Genomic DNA, 16026 nt, shown 5'->3' with positions numbered 1-16026 from the left:
AAATTGGCAGAGTAGCAGACTGTGATCTTTGTATTAAGGACAATACATTACATATCTACACATGTACAATTACTAGCATATACTACAACATGTATGTGATATGTGGGCAAGTGCATAGAGCCTAAATTGACTGCATATAGAAGTTATTAATTATTTATAGAGAACTATAGGGAAACAGAGCAATGGGAAAATAGTTTCTATTGTATGATTGATATAGCACATTTTATTTGGAATGAAGGGTTGCACAGTTAACCAAAGATAGTACAATGACCAATGATGATGTCACAAAGTACACAAGTACATAAGCTAGACATGTGAAAGATTATGTATAATTGTGAGTCAATAGCATTAATTAAATGTGTATTTCATTTAACTTATAATAAAGCATGGAGCCAACTCAAGAAATTAATATTGAGATTGGTGAACCAACTCAAGGAATTAATATTGAGTGTGGTATAAAGGAAAGATGTTTTTCAAGTTTTAGATTATCATTTTTGGAGATAAAGAAGCAGAGGAGAATTGTGAATTGCAAAGTATAGGAGTAGAGTAATCTGCTAATGTGTGACCTCAAGGGTTATTGTTAACAAGTTCAAAGTTCCAGATTTGACTGCATGATTTGAAGGTGAAGAAGTCTGATGTACTAGATAGAGGAAGAAGTTAAAGATTATCTCATATCTATTATTCTGAAAGGAATAGTACCAAGATCAATTGGATAGTGAGTTCATTGATCTAATATTGAAGCTATTTGGGTAGTGGGGTTAGTTGCCTTCTACAACTCCTAATCTCCTAATCAAAGTCTCCTAATAGGGACTCTTTTTACTAAGTTTTGTAATAGACTCCTAATAGGGTCCATCCTCTAACAAGGAATATTTAGATTAGTATATTATTTTGTGGGCATCATTCCCACCAGGGTTTTCCCTTTGATTAAGGGTTTCCCTAGTCAACATATCTAGTGTTATTGTGTATGCACATTTCTTTATGATAGTGATTTACTTGGTTGAATACATAAGAATTGCTCAAGATTAACATATAACTAATTCACCCCCCCTCTCAGTTATATTGGTGGTTTACTATTTCTAACAATTGGTATCAGAGCTTTAGGTCCTTGAAGGGAAGTTTAACAACTTTGGAAGATCTGTGGAAAATCTATTTAGAAAAGAAAGTCCTAGATTTGATGGCACAAACAATGACATCTAGAAGGATAAGATGAAGCCTCGTCTCTTATGCATGGGTCTAGGATATTGGCTGGTAACCAAGACATCTAAATATATTGCAAAAGAAGACAATCGTGAAACTTGTACCAAGGAACAAAGAGAAGTGTTTATGTGCAACATAAGGGCAAGAGAAGAAATACTGTTAGCATTACCTAAAAGTGAGTACAGTCAGGTAAAACTAATCAAAATATCAAATGAAATTTGAAAAACTTTAGAGGCTAATTATGAGGGTGATACACATGCAAAAAGGGTTAGATTTTAAAATTTGTATTGTGCTTTCCAAGATGCTAGATGATGGAAGATGAATCTATAAGAAGCTATGTTGGGAGAATATCTTAGATTGTTGTAGGAATCACATCTCTTGATAGAAAGAAATATGATGATGAAGTAATATGGAAGATTATGAAAAGTCTAACACCACCTTTCAAGATAGTAGAACAAATGATTCAACTGATGATACCTTGTACTACTAATTTCACAAAAGAGACATTTCTTGGTAGATTGGAAGCGATAGAATTGGTAAAAGTTGAGACAGCATTCAATGCACTGGACATCAAGCCTGGTTTAGCAAGGAACACAAAATCGAGGGAGACATTACCAACAACAACAAGTCCATTGAAGAAAAGATTCAAGCGGGAGTAGCTCTTCTTGTGGAAAGAGAAAAGGATGGTAAGAACATCTGTAAATGTCGAACATGTAATGAATGTGGTCATTATGCATCAAATTTTCCTAAAAGAGAAAGAAATTATAATGAAAGGTTCAAGTATAGAAGACCTAGAAATTGTTTATATGCTAATGAAGAAGAAGAAGAAGAGGAATCTAATCAAAACATGAGTGAAGACAAATTAGGATTCATAGCTATAAAGGAGGATGATCTTGAAAGAGAAATTAGAGAAGAAAGTGAGTTGATCTCACAAGTTGAAAAGAAAGATTGGATCATTGATAGTGGTTGTTCACATCACATGACTAATCATAAGAGAAAATTTGTCAAATTCAAAAGCCGTGATGGAGGAATTGTTAGAGTAGGGAACAATGCATCTTGTCATATTATAGGAATTAGATCTATCACACTTGATGGTAAAATATACACTGATGATGCTTACTTTGTTGATGGATTGAAGCATGATCTATTGAGCCTTGGACAACTTATGGACAAAGGTTACCAACTGTAGTTTGGTAATAACACATGCATTATCAAAAATAAAGAAGGAAAACTTCTTGATACTAGTAGAAGAACTAAAGGTAATGTATTTCAGTTAAACTCCAATGAAATTACATGTTTGGTAGCTGAGATTGACAATAGTTGGCTATGGCATAGGAGATTTTGTCACATTAACTTTGATAACATTGTGAAGGTTAGTAATACACTTGCTATAAGAGATTTACCTAAGATGACTAAACCCATTGGTACTATTTGTAAGGAATGTACCTTTGCTAAGTAGAAGAAAGTCTCATTTCCTAGCAAGTAGTTTTGTTCTACACAAAAGCTAGAACTGATTCATACAGATCTGAGTGGTCCTACAAGAAAAAGAGGATACTATGGAGAAAGGTACTTTATGATTTTTGTTGATGATTTCACTAGAATGATGTGGGTAGCTTTTCTTGAAGAAAAATCAAAAGCATTTGAGAAATTCAAGATATTTAAGAATAAAGTTGAGAATGCATTTGGAGTCAAAATCAAGAGCTTAAGGTTAGATGGAGGAGGAGAGTTCACCTCTAGAGAATTCAATATCTATCATAAAGAGCATGGTATCAGGAGACAACTATCTTCACGCCATACTACTGAGTAGAATGGAATTGTTGAAAGAAGAAGAAAATCAATTACTAAAACAACAAGGGCTATGTTGTTTGAGAATGATGTACCAAAGAACTTCTAGAGAGAAGTAGTCAATATAGCAATATACACACTAAACATAGTACAGATTAGGAAAGGTATGAACAAAACACATGATGAGTTATGGTTTGATCAGTCACCATTAGTCAAGTATTCTAGGATATTTGGAAGCAAAGGATACATCAAAAGAGATGATGATATCCATAAGTTTGATCCAAGGAGTGATGAAGGTATGTTTCTTGGCTATTCATTAAAAAGTAAAGCTTACAAATGTTTCAACTATATAAAAAAAGTTATAGTAGAGAGTGCAAATGTTAAAATTGATGAAAATTTTGGCAGCAAGGAAAGAATAATGGATTATAACTCTGATGGAGATATGATTACTTTGGAATGACTAATAGAAGTAATGAAATATTTCTCAAGACTAATAATGACATGCTGAATAATGTGCAAATTGAAGATGTAAGAGAAGAATAGAGTACAATACCTGAAATAAGAATTGAAGTAGCAACTCCTACTCCAAATAGGAACATGATAAGACATCATCCTATTGACCAAATAATAGGAAGTAAAGAAAAAGGAGTAATGAAAAGGAGCATAATTAATGAAGAACTATGTCTGATATCTCAAGTAGAACCAAGAAGTGCAGATGAAGAAATCAAAGATGACAATTGTATAATATCAATGGAGGAACAACTCCAAAAAAAAATTAAAAATGACACATGGGAATTAGTTCCTAGACCTAAGGAAAAAAATGTGATTGGCACAAAATGGGTATTCAAAAATAAAATGAATGAACAAGGAGAAGTAATAAGGAATAAGGCAAGACTTGTATGAAAAGTCTACTCTCAGAAAGAAGGAAATGATTCTAAGGACACAAATGCACCTGTTACAAGGATGGAAGTAGTTAGAATATTCTTGGCATATGCAGAAAATAAGAATTTCAATATATCAGGTGGATGTTAAGTCAACATTCTTGAATGGAGAACTAGAAGAAGTTTACATTGAACAAGTAGAGGGATTTCCTTTAACAAAAGAGAATGATATGGTTTGCATACTAAAGAAAGCATTGTATGGATTAAAGCAAGCACCAAGAACTTGGTATGCAAGATTGGACAAACACTTAGCAAAGCTTGGGTTTTGTAAAGGAACAATAGGTAGTAACTTGTACTTAAAGAAAATAGGAGATGATTTGCTAATAATCATTGTATTTGTTGATGACATCATTTTTGGTGGAAATGATGAAGCCAGTAAAAACTTTGCAAAAGACCTGAAGAATGATTGTGAGATGATCATGATAGAGGAAATGAAATTCTTCTTAAGATTGTAGATTGTTCAGAACAAAGAAGGTATCTTTATCTCTCAGACCAAGTACTTAAAAGATTCACTGAAAAGATTTCATCTAGAAGATTTTAAAACTGTTGGAACTCCTATGGTAACCGGTCACAAATTATCAAGCAAGGATGAGACACCTACTATTGAACAAAAGAAGTACAGATCTATGATTGGAGGAGTGTAATATCTAACTCATAGCAGACTAAATATAGTTAATGCAGTCAGAATTGTTGCCAAATTTCAAGTTGATCCTAAAGAATATCACTATGTAGTATAAAAAAAGATATTCAGATATCTGAAAGGAACATCAAATTATGGCATTTGGTATGACAAAAATAATGACTTCACTCTTTGTACTTATATAGATGCTGATTGGGTTGTGTTGGTGTTTGAAAATGTTGGAGGGTTTTCAATTACCCCGATGAGAATATGACTCATCTAGGAGCAACTAACTCCCATTTTCAACACATCACTTTAGACATCAGGCCAACTATAAGGCTTGACCCTTCTTCTACTTCAGGCTCTGCAAGACCTAGGTGGGTAGACCTTAGATTCAATTGATATCGTACTAGTGCAAAACATATGCCTGAATCTTTTAAGTAGATTATGACCCTTATATCTCCTAATAACTCATGAAATGATATAGATCTATAGTAGTTAAATGAAAATCTATGAATCTCATAAGCTGAGTGAGGGTTAAACTATTCTACCTCTTCAACATAAAACGTAAAGATGATTTAAATTTGATTTGATTTTATGTGGGTGGGGAAACCGGATGAAAACCAGGTATGAACAACAAACTTAATGACCTTGTCTATGATTAGTGCTTGATCCATTGGACAAATTCATGAATCTCCCTCATGTATTTTGGATATCTGATACTTATTCATATATTCAGATATATGATCTATCCATTCACCTTGTAAATAGACATCAACATTCAACTTAAATCTCATTCTTACATGATATCCTCCTCAATAAACTTGTAACCTTGTTGAATCTCTGAAGCATTTACATAATTCCTTGAATTACAAGCAATAATGAAGCAACATACAACCTTAAAGGACTACAACTATGAACTAGGTTCTTTGTTCAAAGCTCATAAAACATTACAACTCACTGAGAATGGAGACAAGATTTAACATGAAACTCACACCTGCTATACTCTGTATTGATTTCCTTGAAATAATACATGAAAATGCATGAAATTGACTCATAAACAACCTTATAAACTAGAATATACAATAAAAAATCTTGTCACACAAGAGAGAAAATGGTGGGAATGAGGTATCATAGCCAAAGCAAAGCTTCATGGTCTGAAACCAGCACATCCTAGATCTTCCATGCAAACTTCATCAATTCCAAGGCTAGTACTACTAAATGTTTTCATTCCAGAGACTTTCCAATATTTTCCAACCCTTACAAAAGAGAAGAAGAAAGTATAAATAGAAAGGAAACAAAACTCAGATTGAATCTGCAATTGACAAGTGTACCCTCAGAATTCCCTCCCAAGAAGATGAAAAATCTTCTCTCTACCTTCTCTCTATAACTACATATCAAATCTCATCATTTGGCCTCTACAGGGCATAAAGAATCTCAGATATTTTGATTAGAAGAAATAATTGACTTCTGATGTCGAATTTGAACTCAAAGTGAAAGGTGAAAATAAGTTATATGACCTCAAAGGCAAAATAAACTTTTTAGATTAGTTTTCCTCCATACCCAGGATTCAACAAGCCTTCACATCTACCCTTTAACGACTCTTGATGATCAATGATGAGTTTTTCCTATTCTACTAAGAATTCCCTAAACTTTAAAAATTGACTTATAGCATGAACTAGTGAGCACTTGTGCACAAACTGACCTCAAATGTGGAAAATTTAGCTCTTCTCGATCCTAGTGGTATATTGGAACACTCATTTTTGATAAAAATGCTCCAGTTATGGCTATTTGAAAATCAAGCTCCCATTCATGGAAGAGTAATTAAAAAGATCAATTTGAAAAGTTTTAAAAATCCTATAGTTAGAACTATAGAAAATTATAACTTTAATTTAGATTTTCAAGTTTTGGAGGTTTGCACATAGTTTTACAAAAAATTAATTTTGGGACTCTGATCTTTTTCTCATTTTTCCTTGTCAACATGCCACCTCATCATGGTCGCTATGTTGCTATCAGAGTTAGCATCCACCACATCATTAGTGACATTGCGACATTGCGACACGTGTCACCTTCTGCCACATCAGCACCTCGAGAAGCATGCCACATCAACTACCTCTGCCATGTGTCACTATTAGATTGGTCCACCTTGCCACCATGTCAGTGACACATGCCATCTTCTCGCTATGTCACCATGTTATCTTCCCTGCAACTTTCCTTTTGTGATATAACAAGAACCCTAGGATCTACCATATGGCACAATTTGGCGCATCACAAGATTTGCTCGCCAAGTCATCATGCCTCAAAATTTGTTCCACATGGCACCTTGTGATTGGCCTAGAGCTCCACATCACTGCCATTTCATCATCTCGTTTATGCACACGCTAGACGGTCTCCACTTGGTCACTCCCCAGTTTGCCAACTGCCTTGAAAGTGAGACCCACATGCTCACCGGACTTTCATCAAATTTTTGAGTTTTTTTGACAACTCGCTATGTCACTAGTCGGAAATCCTTGGATTTTTCAGCTAGCAACATAGTGACTAGCTAGATTTTAAACTTTTTCGCTGTGTTTGAATGCTGACATCATATGTTTCTTATGCATGTTTGTTCAAAATTTTGTCAGAGTCACCTTGCAGCTAGTGCATCTAAGTCAGGACCCACAACATAGCACGTGCCCCTTGCCTTTCAAAAAGGCTCTTTCTTAAGACACTACTCATAGGGTAAGGATTTGTATTTAAACTACATAAAACCCCCCATGTCTCCAATGTGGGACTAAAACTTCTAATGGTTTTTACCTTGCATCCCATTTATCGTTGGTGGCTTCTCTTTTTTTGTTTGATATGGATTTGGATCAGCCTTTTGTTTATGCGTGGGTTTCATTTCTTTTTTCATACCTACAAGCTCTACCTGTTAATGCTTGAGCAGTAGTTTCTTGTACATGTGTGGGGTATTTGTCTTTGGAACTCTAACTGTGGCCTTTTTCAAAGCATGACATTCCACTTGTTGTGCTACAGGTTCCTTTGCTTAGAAAAGGCATGAACTTATCCTCTAAACCTGTGCATGTTTTTGTCTTTGCATGCAGACTCTTTAGTTTTAATGTGTTGGCTACTCCAAATCTCCAACATGGGTGTGGTTTGACATGCATGTGGAGCTCTTTAAACACATCTACTATGTGCTTCTTTGCTAGCATGTTTGACTTGATGGTATGCCTAGCTTCTTTCTTTGCAGGCTCCTTTGACCTACGGCCTTATTTCATTATTTGGCTCTTCTACGCCTTTAATGTGCTGGGTCTCATGTTTAGTAGTTCTTTTTATGCAGTGATCTCCAAAAAATTGCTAGCTCCTCCTTGTATTGTGTGAGTTTTTCTTTTCTTATTCACGGCTTTATTTTCAATCAACTTCCTTTGAAACATGGTGGCATGGGCCTTCCTTATTGCATGGTCTAATTTGTTTTTTGGCGCAGGCTTCTTTGTAAAGCATGGACTCCTGCGTGGATATCTTCATCTTCTTTGTGGATCTCTTGATTCCTATGTTTTAGCTTGAGTTACCTCTATCTTTTTGGTCGCTTCCATTGCTTGGTGGCTTCAATGACCACATGTGTCTTTAGATAGCTCCCTGTCTTTATGGCGTGGGATGATTCTCTTCTATTTTAGACCCTATGGTTGCTTCATGGCATTTTTTCATGCTTGTTTCCTTTCAATGCATATTCCTCAATGTATGTTGCTAGGCAGCTTGAACTTGTTTTCCTTTACCCTTCAACATCCCATATTCTCTGCTTCCTCATGTTTGGGCATCTTCCTTTATTTTGTAAACAAGTAGACTATTATTTCAGATTTCTACTCAAAATAAAATTTTAGAAAGAATATAATAATTTCTCGGATTTTTTTTTGGTGTTTTTTTTTCTCTAAAGAAGGGGTCAATAATGTAAAAATTATTTATCTTTCTTTCCAACTTTTTAATAACTTGATAGTATTATTGGCACTTAGAGCAATGCAGTTTATGCAGGATGTACCAGAGCTCACTCTAAGACTATATAATTTGAAGAAGTTTATCATGAATATTACATTGCGTGACAGGAACAATCGAGATCTCTTCTTGTGCTCCAATATTGAAAGTTGTCAAAAAACATGGGCTACAAGTTCAATGTGGACTGCCTCTTTCATTTTCTTCCTAAATTGCTCTTCACTGGGATCAAGGAGATCAAGTGGGAGTTGGATTATCTTTTGTAGATATCTGTCTGCAAGCTCCTGATTATCTTTGAATGACCTATTATTTTTCATATCTCCATCCAAGATCATTTTTTTAATGATTTTAAAACCATTATAACTTCTCTTCCTTTAAAACATTTTAAAATCTAAATGTCTTATTATTCAGATGGAAATAATCGTGCCCCAAAGTGGGTTTGACTAAAAAAAAATTGTTTTCAAACCTCTGATCTTCTAAACTGACCCACTCATCATCTGATATTGATAAAAATAAAATTCAATCACTAAATTATCCTTAAAATCTCATTTCTACCCTTTAAATTCAACTTTCACTTTGATGCCAGGAGGCCTATTGACTGGCCTTAAACACTAACCCAAACATCTAACCAGGCTCTGAAAACTGGCACAATGATTCTCTATTTCGTACTCTTGCACCCTATTGAATCTCGTCTCATGATTAATTAAGGGTCAAAAGATATTGACTGTCAAAGTTACCTTCTTGTAATTACCTGCAATTAAACATGTCAGAAAGCAACAAACTAGGTTTGGAATCGGCTTCAAAAGACTGGGTAAACTGACACTTAGGGAAATGAAAACTGGGGTGTTGGTTCTTTATCATGAGGAGAATATAGATTTGTGATTTTGGCTCATGAAAAATAACAAGATGCAAATGGCAAGCAGTCAAAGTGAGCTACTCGAATTTTGAAAACTGGAAACAATGTCTGAAAAGCAATTTTTGCAAATGGAATTAACCTAGAAAAGTGTGCAAATGGATTCCTTATGACTTGAAAATTGACACACTTAAAGTATTTTTGGAGTAGAACACAATGGTACAATCTATTTGACCTAGGAATCATGGATCTTGAGATATGATATCAAAAACAGGGGTACCAAACAATCTACATTTGCTGACACCAGTAAAAAGATAGAAATTGCGTTTAGAATCGCATTTGAAAACTCATCAAACAGATTTGTCATAAGCTAAAACTTGAAATATAACAAATCTCTAACCACTATAATTCAATGCAAAAGGAATTTCATCATTTTGGTCAACTAGTCAAAAGTTATAATATGTCAAACAGGGCTTCCCAGAATTCTAAACATTTCATATCAACATAACATTGATAACTGACCAACTTTGAGGGATTCAAAACCTACTCAAACGAACTCAAAATGACTTGAAATATGAAACATAGGTTCTTAGGTATGGACACTAAACACTCCCAAAGTGGCATGTCATGAAACATTACTAGGTACAAGATATTCAATTGCAAACACAACCTCTTGTCGCTGTTTGACACTAAGGTGAAAATGCAGATTTGGAACTAGCTCAAAACAAGAGTTCACAGAATGGCTCAGAATGGTAGTCTAACTTCATGAAATGCATAGATGCACTAAATGAAGGGTATTAGAAACATTAAACACCTCATGGGGCTCAAAGGTACAACTGGGTATAAATGCACTTATGGGCAGTTAGAAGGCTTGAAACCTCAAAATTTTCAATATGCGACTCAAAATTAACCATGCAAATTTTAGTCCCAATAGGCTAGAGATAGGGATGATAGAAAAAGAACTAGTGGAGGAGCATTTTTTCTTGGAAGATGACCAGTTTCTTGGCTCAGCAGGAAGCAAAATTGTACCTCAAAAAGTACTATAGAGATAGAATATGTTGTAGCAGAAAAAAACTGTAATAAAGTCATATGGATGAAGCAGATGATGAAGGATATTGGAATTACATTCACAAAAATTGTTATCATTTATTGTGATAACACAAGCACTGTTAACATGTCTAAGAATCCTATTTTGCATTCTAAGACTAAACACATTGTCATAGAATATCATGTGTTGAGAGAGAAAGCTGCTAAGAAAAGAATTAAATTAGAGTACATTAATACTAAGGAATAGATTGCAAACATTTTCACAAAGGCCTTGCCAAATGATACATTTGAGTATCTGAGAGGTATTCTTGGGGTAATGCCCCTACCTAGCTCAGAATAGAAGATGCAAAAAGTGCATTAGTCTAGGGTATATAGCACCATTGTTAGACTGGACTGTATGTTGATGCTTGCTCAATGGGGGAGTATCTATGATGAATAGAGTCAGTCAAGGAATCTTGGAAATAGGTAATTGGTGTGCAACAGTGTCTTTAGACACTTGTGTTGTTTATAGAACTATATACAAAAGTTGTAAAGCAATAGATCGGCTTGTGGTTGTGCTGATAGATTGTTGTATGGTAAATTTTTGTATAATCTTTGACATTGATGTCAATGGGGGAGAGAGTGACATGAAAAAAATTAGAGAAAGTTTGTACTAGTTTTTACTATAGGGCAGACAGTGTTGCAATAACAAAAAAGATTTGCATGAAGAAACATAAGTGATGAAGAAACTTGTTGGTATTCTTGGAACTAGATGGTTTTCATCTATGTTTCCATCAATTTCAAAGGGGGAGATTGTTAGCATGTATGCTAATACTATGCAGGAGTATTGCATAACACTGATATGATATATAACTGTGTTTATCATTGATGACAACATAGTAATAAGTTTGTAGAATTGGCAAAGTAGTAGACTGTGATTTCTGTATTAAGGATAATACATTGTGCATCTACTCATGTGTAGTTACCAGCATATACTATAACATGTATTTGACATGTGGGTAACTGCGTAGAACCTCAATCAACTATGTACATAAGTTATTAATGATTTACATAGAACTACAACGAAACAGAGTAATGAAAAAATAGTTTCTATTGTATGGTTGATATAGCACATTTTATTTAGAATGAAGGGTTGTGTAGTTAACCAAGGGTAGTACACTAACCAATGATGATGTTAGAAAGTACGTAGGTACGAAAGTCACATGTGTGAAATATTATGTATTACTGTAAGCCAACAACATTAATTAAATGTGTATTTCATTTAGTTAACTTATAATAAAGCATTGAGCCGACTCAAGAAATTAATATTGAGATTGGTGAGCTGACTCAAGGAATTAATATTGAGTGTCATATAAAGGAAAGATATTTTTTGAGTTTTAGATTACCATTTTTGGAGATCAAGAAGTAGAGAAGAATTATGAATTGTGAAGTAAAGGAGTAGAGTAATTTGCTAATGTGTGACCTCAAGGGTTACTGTTGTTGAGTTCAGAGTTCCAGATCTGATTACATGATTTGAACATGAAGAAGTTGAATGTATTGGACAGAGTAAGAAGTTAAACATTATTTCACATCTATTATTCTGAAAGGAATAGTATTGAGATCAATTGGATAGTAGGTTCGTTGATCTGATCCTAGAACTATTTGGACAGTGGGTTTAGCTACCTTCTACAACTCCTAATAGGGTTGGAGTCTCCTAACATATATTCAAAGTATCCTAACAAGGACTCTTTGAACTAAGTGTTGTAACAAAATCCTAATAGGGTCCATCCTCTAACAAGGAATTTTTAGATTAGTACATTATTTTGTGGGCATCATTCCCACTAGGGTTTTCCCTTTGATCAATGATTTCCCTAGTCAACATATCTGGTGTTATTATGTATGTGCATTTCTTTATGATAGTTTTTTACTTGGTTGAATACATAAGAATTTTTGAAGATTAATATATAACTGATTCACCCCCCCTCTTAGTAATATTGGTGGTTTACTATTTCTAAAAAATTACCCATTTTATCAAGCTCAGTTGATTTTTTTTGGCATTTTTCAAGAGGAACTCTTAAAGCATCATTCTCATCTTCAGATGAGTGAGAAATGTTTTTCTCCATTATAAGACTAGAATTGAGAAGAATCAAATTCTCATCTAGGATCCTAAGGAAATGAGAAGAAGATGTTGGATACAATTGTTCAAATTGTGTGTTGTCTTTGATGTTACACAAATGTCATATCAGTTGGCAAATAGAGTCTACTGAGCTCAATTGGTCAGGAAAGCAAATTCCACAGTCTACTAAGCATTCTTGAAGAGTACTCGATGGGAATTGTGTCTACCGAGTTCACTTGGGCATTGAAAGATTTTTTTGCAGAAGTTAGTGGTAACCGAGCTCACAATTTAGCAAAGGAAAGTTAGTTTTTACCAAGTTCACTTGGTCTCCAAAGGATTTTGCAGAGTTCACAGTGTTCACTAAGCTTCAGTTAGTTAATACTGGAAATCATTTCTAGAGTAGTGTTTACCAAGCAGGGTTGGCAATGAAGGATTTTATCGTTTTGGATAATAAAGTTTATTTTTTCATGCAATAACTATAGCCAATTGATGTAATGATTATTGATAATTGTAAGTTTTAATTGGGCCAACTTGACAATTTGTAAGGTATAAATGAAGGGTCAAGTTGAGAATTCTAATGTATGAATGAGCGAGCATCCAAGTGTATTGATTGAAGGAGAAAGTGTGAACGAACTTTTTAAGGATGGTTAGGTATCCTGAAGGAGTAGAAAATTTTTATTTGATCAGAGAGGATATAGTGGAGCAAAATAGATATTTGTATTAGCAATTTAGTTGCATCTCATTTAGGTCCATTCATTTTTACTTTTTCACCATTGTAGTAGTGATTTCTAAATCTCTTAATAGAGTTGGTCTAACAACCATTTTTGTAAATCCTCTAACAAGGTGATAGTTCTATTGAATTGTTCTAAAGACCTCTAGCAAGGCTACTCGTAATAGGGTGATCAAATCCTTTAACAAGGTGACACCTAACATTGCATTTTGTAACTTTTAACAGGGTTGGCTCCTAACAGGGCTCACTTTAGAAAAGTGAAAATCAGTAGCTAGTTACTTGGTTGTTTTTTCAATATTTGGTTTTCACATTAAATTTGGTGTCTCATGTGTTCATGTTATTTATTTTATGCATGCATGTTAATCACTATGAATGCTTAAAGATCAATAATAAGTTAACATACACTGCATCTACCGAGTTATAATATTTTTCTGTATGTTTACCGACTGATAGCAGTAACTAGTTTTATAATACATCTAAGAGATCTGTGGATTTCTTTTTGTGGTAACTAATTCAATCCCCCTCTCTCAGTTACTCCATCTATATTGCCAACAATTGGCATCAGAGCTTTTGGTGGTTGCAAGATGGATTTCAAGGATCTAAGCTAAAGATCAAGATGTCTTACAAGAGGAAAATTCTAAGGCTTAATAGGGATAACTTTTCAACATGGCAAGGATTGATGAGACTTCATCTAACTTCCATTGGAGAAATAGGATTGAAATATCTTGATGAAGAATATACAACTCCTTTTACATTATCTATTAATGATATTGCTAAGAAGAAGCCTCATAATACCATGATGATAGAAATTGCATCTACTCTAAGCTATGAAGAATTTGATGATATCAAGGATTGTAAAACTGCATTTGAAATGTGCAACAAGTTGAGAAAAATCTATGAAGGTGATGAAAATGTGAGAAGAGCCAAAGCAAAAAGTCTAAGAGAAAAATTTGATCAGATGAGAATGAGAGAGGATGAAAACATTGCCAAATATGTTAAAAGAGTGAAAGAGAGTGACAGTACAATCAAAGCTTTTGGAGGAGACATCAAAGAATAAATAGTTGTAAGTAAAGTTCTTAGAACATTGCTTCCCATTTATGCAATTAGAGTCTCTGCGATTCAAGAAAGAAGGTGTGAGGCAAATCATAAGATAAATTTAGAGGCCATAGTAGGAAGATGGACTGCATTTGAGCTAGATAACTATGACAAGTATGTTCTAGCTTCAAAGAAAATTGAATCAGCATTTGAAGCCAAACTTTCACTCAAAGAAAAGAGCAAGAAGATAAAATATTCTCAGTCAAAAAGTGAAGAAGAATCAGAAGAAAGTTTTGATAGTGATCTTGAAGTAGTTAAAACTCTATTAGCAATGAAATATTCTAGAGGCAAAGAAAAGTACAAAGGTAAGATTCCCCTAATCTATTTTTCATGTGAAAAAATTGGGCATATTGCTGCTAGGTGCCCAAACAAGCAAAACAAGGATGAGAAGAAAGGTCACAAGTGTAATGGCAAGAAAGACTTCAAATCATCCAAGGAAAAAGGTAAGAAAACATGTTTCATGGCTAAGGATTCTAAGGATTCTGATAATAGTGAAGATGAAATTGTTTACATTGCTATGAAAGATGAATTTGATAATGATGAGGAAAATAAGATGGCACGTATCTCTCATGTGAGCAAAAATGATACATGGATCATAGATAGTGGTTTTTCTCATCATATGACTTGTAACAAGATAAAGTTTGAACATTTTCAAGCCTATGATGGTGGTAGTGTGAGGTTTGGTAATAATGAACCTTGTTGCATAAAAGGAAGAGGAAGAATCTCATTAACCAAAGAGATTATATGTGATAATGCCTATTGGGTTGAAGGATTAAAATACAATCTATTGAGTGTGGGACAACTAATCAATATTGGATTCAAGGTGGAATTCATGTGTGGAAAGGAAAGACTACTGGATGAAAAAGGAAAGCTGATTGGATCAAGCATACAAACAAAAGGTAATTTGTTTTATCTTGAACTTGGTGAATGTTCATGTTTTATTGCTCAAGTTGAAGAAAGCTAGTTATGGCACAAAAAGTTATGCCATGTAAATTTTGATAACATGATAAAGATAAAAAAATTTAGGAAAGTAAGAGGCATTCCTAGTATAAAGAAACTTGATGTTGGTCTATGCAAGAATTGTCAGATTGGTAAGATGACAAAAACTAGCTTTAAAAGTAAAAACTATTAGTCTGAGGAAAATTTTGGAAATTGTGCATATTAATTTGTGTGGAACTATTGGAATTGAGAGCTATACTGGAGAAAAGTTCTTCATTCTTTTTGTTGATAACTACTCAAGAATGATGACTGTTATGTATTTGAGAGAGAAATTAGAAGCATTTGAGAAGTTAAAATGGTATTTCACTAGAGTAGAGAAGGAAACAGGGAAAAGATTAAAATGTTTGAGATCAAACAAAGGTGGTGAATTCAACAACTTTTAAATCGAAAGAGGAATCAAAAGATAGGTATTAGCTCATGGAACTCTCGAGAAAAATGAAATAGCTGAAAGAAGGAATAGATCTTTCATGGACTATGCAAGGATTCTAATGATTAAAAAGAACATTGCTATCAAATACTGGAAGGAAGCTATCAGCACTGCAGTTTATACCTTGAACTAAGTACAGTTGAAGAAGGACTCATTCAAGACCCCCTATAAGTTATGGTATGGCTATAAACCTAATGTAAGTTACCTAAAAGTATTTGGAAGTAAATGTTATATCTTGAAAGAATCTAGAAAAGGACAATTTGATGTCAAGGGTGATT

This window comes from Cupressus sempervirens, chromosome 6 (genome assembly GCF_028749045.1).
Source record: "Cupressus sempervirens isolate cs-2001-9-10 chromosome 6, ASM2874904v1, whole genome shotgun sequence".
In the NCBI taxonomy this organism is placed as follows: Eukaryota; Viridiplantae; Streptophyta; class Pinopsida; order Cupressales; family Cupressaceae; genus Cupressus; species Cupressus sempervirens.
Note: the sequence above shows the minus strand (reverse complement) of the source record.